Source organism: Myotis brandtii, unplaced genomic scaffold (assembly GCF_000412655.1).
Source record: "Myotis brandtii unplaced genomic scaffold, ASM41265v1 scaffold182, whole genome shotgun sequence".
NCBI lineage: Eukaryota > Metazoa > Chordata > Mammalia > Chiroptera > Vespertilionidae > Myotis > Myotis brandtii.
In genome coordinates, this window is record NW_005356751.1 from 1,502,563 (window position 1) to 1,509,583 (window position 7,021).

At 39.9% G+C, this 7,021-nt stretch overlaps 1 protein-coding gene across 1 annotated transcript in view; it reads right to left on the reverse strand.

Moving 5' to 3' along the window:
- The window catches only part of TMOD3 (tropomodulin 3 (ubiquitous)), a 79,429-nt gene that overhangs the window by 71,881 nt on the left and 527 nt on the right, over positions 1 to 7,021 (reverse strand). The window lies entirely within an intron of this gene.

Below are 7,021 nucleotides of genomic sequence, written 5' to 3' on the forward strand. Positions count from 1 at the left end.
CAGGGGCAACATTGGAGAGGGCAACAAAAACTCAGTAATCAAGATAATCAAATTAACATCCAGAAGGGAGCTCAGAGGCACAGGAAGAAGTTGAAGAGAGTCCACATAGGACAAAGACGGAGGAAGGAGGGCAGGGACTTTCCCAGTGCCTGCTCGGGGTTCCAGCTATGGTTCATTTCAGGGGCCTCTATCGCCTTACAGTAACAGCCACTGCAAGTGCCAGCCCTGACACCATCCCTTCTAGCAGGCTAGCTTAAGTGGCATCCCTTCTAGCAGGCTAGCTTAAGTGGCATCCCTTCTAGCAAGCTAGCTTAAGTGGCATCCCTTCTAATAGGCTAGCTTAAGTGGGTTTGTGTTTCCTGAGACCTAAACACCTTGACTAACACTCTATTTGGGAAAATGAGACAGGCACATAAAGCTTAAAAAAAAAAAATCAAGGCAATATATAATTAACTGTCAAATAATGGTACTGAAATTGGTGCTACAGAAGTTCAGAGATCACTGTGGGTGGTCAGGAAGGATAAGGTTAGCTAGATAGAGGTGGGGAGAAGTATATACTAAGCAAACAGATCAAAGTACATGGGAAGGGAGCCAGGGAAAGGAGAGGAAATGAAGGGGAAGGAGTGATTCTCGCATATCCGGTATCAAAGCCAAGGTAAATACATCTCCATGCATTTCTGCCTCCAGCCCTCACATCACACTGTTCATTACACCTGATACACAGCAACCCTTCCCCCTTTTTCTCATGTTTGAATCCTTTCACATCTTTCAGTAACCAGTTCAAACAACATTTCTTTGAAGAGGTATCCTACTCAAAAGAAGGTATAGACCAGAATTAAGGTTGTGGCACTGGAAAAAAGAAAGGAAAAAAAGATGATATGGCAGAGGGAAGGCAAAGGGGCTGAATGAAGTGTCAAGAGATATCCTCTGGTGGAGAGTAAACTTGAGATGCTGTCCTATGTGTTAGGTATGTAGGACGTGACACTGTTCGACAAGGAGGAATAATGGGGGCTCAGTAAACTAGAGGTAGGTGTAGAGGGTGTGCTGATGACTAACAGAATGGCCGAGCTGCACCAAAGGCCTTGCGTGCAGAGGAGAAAATGTGCAAATGTGTTGTGGTCTATTTTTGTACATAGTTCTGTGATTTTCTCTAAGAAATAGTAAATCTTAGGGACAAACTGGAGAAAAACAGAGGGGGGGAATGGGTAGGGGCTTTGACTTTCATGTAATCACGTACTTATTGATATTTCCCAATAGAATCAAGCTTTCTTACCCATCTCCCACCCACTTCCCACCTCCCACCCACTTCCATACTCCTGCCATAGGACCCCAGTGGCCATAATAAAGAAAAAAAAAAAAGAAAAAAGCAGTTATTTAAGAACGTTAACTTGAATTCCCCATGAACAAAAATAAATCTTGGTATTATATCAAATCTTGCTATGTTTAACCCAGGGTAAAGGCTGCCGGAATAGATGTCAGATTGTATATACTTGAAGGGCCTCCTTTTTTTTCACTGGTATCCGTATAATCAAGTAAATAGTCTTTAACAATTCCTCATTAAAATGATAACCCCACACCCAGGGAATCAACATATTTTGTTGGTTATAATTTCCATATGCAAATCCCTTACTCTATAATTATGATTAATAATATCCTGCTCAAAGGGCTTGCTCTATGCAATAGGCTAAGGAATTACCTACAAGTCTATATACATAACTATATACATATTAAATATATGCTTATTAGACAATTGCTACTGTTTAAAAAACTTAACTAAAGGCACTAAGAATTGCCTTAAACACCAGAATACACTTTAAATAAATTTAACTTGTCATCATGCTCTCCTTCACTCTAGCCCTCATTTCTCCCACATACTTCAGGAATTGTGTTCACTTGTAGGTACTTGTAGTGATATCAGTGCTTACTGAGAGTAGATTCCCCAGATATGAAACTGTTTAATTGTAAAGGGTTATCTCTGTGCATCAGTTGCCTTGGTTTGTAAGCTTGTCTTGGTGTGTTTGTGTTCCCTCTTTAGTGAGTGCGTGTAGGTGTTTGCGTATATGTACCGAGGGAGGGTATATCTTCACAGGTAAAAAAGTGTACACATCTGTGAAGGAACTTGGTCTGTATTTCAGTGATTCTCAAAATGAACTGTTAAGTATATAAGAGCAAGAGATAGTCCCAAAAGATTACATATTGTATAATTTCATTTATATGAAATGTCCAGAATAGGCAAATTAAAAACCATAATGAGGTACCATTTTACATCTTCTAGTGTGGCTAAAATAAAAAAGGCTGACAACACTAAAAATTGGTGACATTAAAAATGTGGAGAAAAACAAACAAACAAACCCTGCTCAATTGGTTGGAGTGTCGTCCCATACACGAACAGGTTTTAGGTTCAATTCCCAGTCAGGGCACATGCCTAGGCTGGGGTTCGATCCCAGGTCAGGGTGAGTACAGTTGACAAGCAATCGATGTTCCTCTCTCACATTGATGTGATAAAAAAACACACAAAAACACCACAGATACATAACACAGAAAAATCTCAAAAACATTGTTACATGAAAGAAGCCAGACACAAAAAAGCACATACTACTGTACGATTCCATTTATGTGAAGTCTATGACTAGGCAAAACACATCTATGGTGTTAGAAATGTGGAATCAAAGTGGTTGACTTTGGAGAAGGGTAGGTGAAGGAAATGGCTGGAAAGGGATATGAGGGAACTTTCCATGGTGATGGAAATGTTTTCTAATTTGTCTTGGTATAAGTTACATTGTATAAAATTATCAGAACTCCTTGAACTAGACACTCAAGATATGCTCATTTTGCCTGCCCTGTGTGGCTCAGTGATTGAGCATCCACCTATCACGGTTCATTCCGAGTCAAGGCAAATGCCCAGGTTGCAGAGGCAGCCAGTCAATGATTCTCTCTCATCATTGATGTTTCTATCTCTCCCCCACTTCCTTCCTCTCTGAAATCAATAAAAATATATTTTTTAAAAAGATATGCGCATCTTACTGAATGTTAATTATACCTCATAAAACATACAAAATAGGAATCTGCTTCAAGGCATAGGTTAAGGATGTTTCAAATGAAATCTACATTACTACACATACATTTTCAATTTTTTGCCTCTTTGGATTATTCACATCTCTATTCCTTCATTATTATAAATAATCTAATGGATTACAGACATGTATGGGTAGATAGATATATGTGTTCATGTTAATTTTTCATAAAGAGCAAATCAAGTTTGATTTTTTAGGATTTCAATATGTGTACCAAATGGACTGTTACAAGTCCAGTTGAATTTTCTGTTTTTCTATATCATTTTCCTCTCAATACAATGTTATAGTTGTGATTTTGGAGGTTTGAGATAAAACTGAATGAGAATAAGGCATGTAAATCAAATGTCAGCAAGAAAGGTTGATGATAGAAAGACAATAGTGCTTTAGCCACTATAACAGCCTAGAGAATAATACCCTCTTCAATTATTTTAATTAAGAGCCCATAATTTTTAAATTTAAGGGAAACTGAAAAGAATGAAGAATGCCAGCTAATTTGATCTTTAAAAGTTGATAACACAGCCTAAATAGCAAGAGCAGTGTACATCAGACTGACTCCTGAAAACCTACTGAGATCTTTCCTTCTATTTTACTGGGTCCTCTGTCTTCCTTTCTCTTCATCTTTCCCCTCCCTCTATCCAGGTATATTTTTATCCCCACCATCTCTCACTCTTCCTATGATTTACTCATATCTAATCGATTGTCATGTATATCAAGCTCACCCCAGATTCCAAGTAAATAAATTTACAAAATTATACTGTATTCTATTGTAGATATGGCACATAAACTCACACAGTATACAGAGTATAGCCTGGGAAGACAGAGATGACCAGTGAGTGGAAAAAAGATGACTTCATTTGTTTCCCGTCCCCACAACTGTAAAAGATCTCTCCCTCTGAACTCCTACCGCATGTTTTTATTCCCCACAGATGGCTCTTACAGCACTCTGAACTATGCCTCATCTCAAAGAGAGTAGTTCCCAGACAAAAACCGTGTCTTAATGTCTGTATTCGCCATGAGCCTAAGACAGTGCTTTGTACAAGATGGGGCAAGACACATGTTGAATCAGTGAATGATTGAATTAATGTGAATGAAAACAATTGAAGATGGAAGAGGATGAGAGAGGAGAAAACACTGAGAGGATTCTGCACAGAGAAAGAAGGGAAGGAGAGAGAGTAGAAAAAAAACTTGTGAAAACAATTACTTTTGTTAAAGTGAACAGGATTATTTTTTTTCATAGAAACGGAGGTTTATTTTGTTATTGTTTTTTTCTTTAATATAGCAATCCTTTGATTTATTTTTTTTTTATTTTGTTTTATTGCTTAAAGTATTACAAAGAGTATTATATATGTCTCCTTTTTTCCCCCCTTGACATTCCCCGGGCCTCCCCTACAACCCATGTCTTGTGTCCATTGGTTATGCTTATATGCATGCATACAAGTCCTTCGGTTGATCTCTTACCACCTCCCCCACCCTCCCCTACCTTCCCTCTGAGGTTTGACAGTCTGTTTGATGCTTCCACGTGTCTGGACCTATTTTTGTTAATCAGTTTATGTTGTTCAATATGTTCCACAAATGAGTGAGATCATGTGATACTTATCTTTCTCTGACTGGCTTATTTTACTTAGCATAATGCTCTATAGGTCCACCCACGCTATTGCAAATGGTAAGAGTTCTTTCTTTTTTACAGCAGCAAAGTATTCCATTGTGTAGATGTACCACAGTTTTTTAATCCATTCATCTGCTGATGGGCACTCAGGCTGTTTCCAAATCTTAGTTATTATACAATTACAATTCATCTAATATCACAGCTATCAGCTCCTATCTTTATTTCTTTAAAAAAAATATGTTCTTATTGATTTTTAGAGCGAGAGGAAGGGAGAGGGATAGAGAGGTAGGAACATCAATGGGAAAGTAATTTCATACATGGGCTGCCTCCTGCATGGCCCCCTATTGGGAATGGAGCCGACAACCTGGGCATGTGCCCTGAGGGGATCAAACCAGCGACCTCTTGGTTCCTGGTTGACTCTCAAATGCTGAGCCACAGTGACCGGGCTCAGCACCTATCTTTAAACTGTCACTATGAACACCTCAGCAGTGGTTCTCAACCTTCTGGCCCTTTAAATACAGTTCCTCATGTTGTGACGCAACCATAAAATTATTTTCGCTGCTACTTCATAATTGTAATGTTGCTACTATTATGAATCGTAATGTAAATATCTGATATGCAGGATGGTCTTAGGTGACCCCTGTGAAAGGGTCGTTCGACCGCCAAAGGGGTCGCGACCCACAGGTTGAGAACCGCTGCCTTAAAGTATCTCCCAACCCTTGATATTCAGTGTGGTCTGACATGCAAGTTCTAGGGCCCCACTTCAGACCTACAAGATCCCGGATGATTTATGCATGTTAATGTTTGAGAAGCACCACCCTACACCATTCAAGTCCTTTGTGTTGTAGGGAACCTGTGTTTTATTTAAATGGGCCAGTAGCTGAGACTAGGAAAATCTGATTAGACTAAAACCAATCATTGTAATGGAGTTTGACTTTACGTCTTAACTTTAGGTGAAGCTAATTACAGAGTAACAGGGCCTGAAGGGTTTATAACAAAATTTTGGAATTAGTCATAAAAATATGATTAAAGGAAATTGAGCAGGTCAGTAACAGCCTCCAGAACTCATTTTTGTTCATTCATGCCTCGCACAGGGTTTGGAATGACACCTGTGGCCCATGTTTCCTGAATAAATAAAATCATGAATTTTTAAAAATCAGACATGTTTAGGGCTGGAATAATCTTAGGGTCACCTGGTTCAACAACCTCATTTTAAAGATGAGCAAGCTGGAAGTCCTGAGAGGTTCAAAAGTAGGCAAGCTGAGCTCTGGCCGGTTTGGCTCAGTGGATAGAGCGTGGGCCTGCGGACTGAAGGGTCCCGGGTTCCATTTCCATCAAGGGCACATGCCTGGGTCGCTGGCTCAATCCCCACTAGGGGGCGTGCAGGAGGCAGCTGATCCATGATTGTCTCTCTCCCTCTCCCTTCCTCTCTGAAATCAATAAAATATATTAAAAAAAAAAAAGTAAGCAAGCTGAGAGTGAGAACATACTGGATCTGACATTTTCATTCCCTTTTTGTTCCTTTCATAGGAATGTGTTAGAAAGGAGATTCTAAGCATTTATAATAAAATTAGGGGCTCTCAAAGAAGTGATAGGGTAAAAAAGTGCCTAGAACTAGGAAGAAGAGACTAGCACAAGTAAATGAGGCGGGACAAAACTATTTTTCTAAGCGTATTATTTTTTGACAGACCAATCATCAATTTAATTTGCCGGGAAAAAAAATCATCTAAAGGATTCTCAGAAAAAGAAACATGAGCTGCATGAAAATGTTACAAGCCGAGAGAGACCGCACATAACTAATTTACATTTCACAGGCTTATTTCCTGTTCAAGTATGACCTCCTGAGATAAGCTTTACTGCAGTGTTCCTTACCGGATGACTTTTGGTTTTAAGAGAAGCCAAGGGCAAGTCGGAAACGCGATTCTTAACTAAACATAAAACAAAACAAACAAAAAAAGCAAAAACCTGCGGCTCTTTCTCGTTTGTTTATAGTCTGAATGCAGGCCTGCCGAGGAAACACACCAACCTCTGTAGGCAAAAGTACAAGGTCCTCAAAAGAAACCAACACAAGCGACTTCACAGCCGGATCCAGCTGTGCTACTGGGGAGCCAGGAATTTATTCTAAGACAGAGAGAGAGCAGAGAGATCAAACCGGCGAGCGCAGGACAAGCCAGATTTTAATTTTAAAAAAGGGTGTGCCCTAAGGTGGTTTTTTTTTTTCCTTTCGGACTTTCTACAAGCAGAAGCCTTTGAAGGAGTACTGGTGAGAAAACCCTTTTAAGATGACCGTCCCCGAGCAACGCCTGGGTGGGGTGGAGGCGGCGGGGGCCGCGGGCAGCGG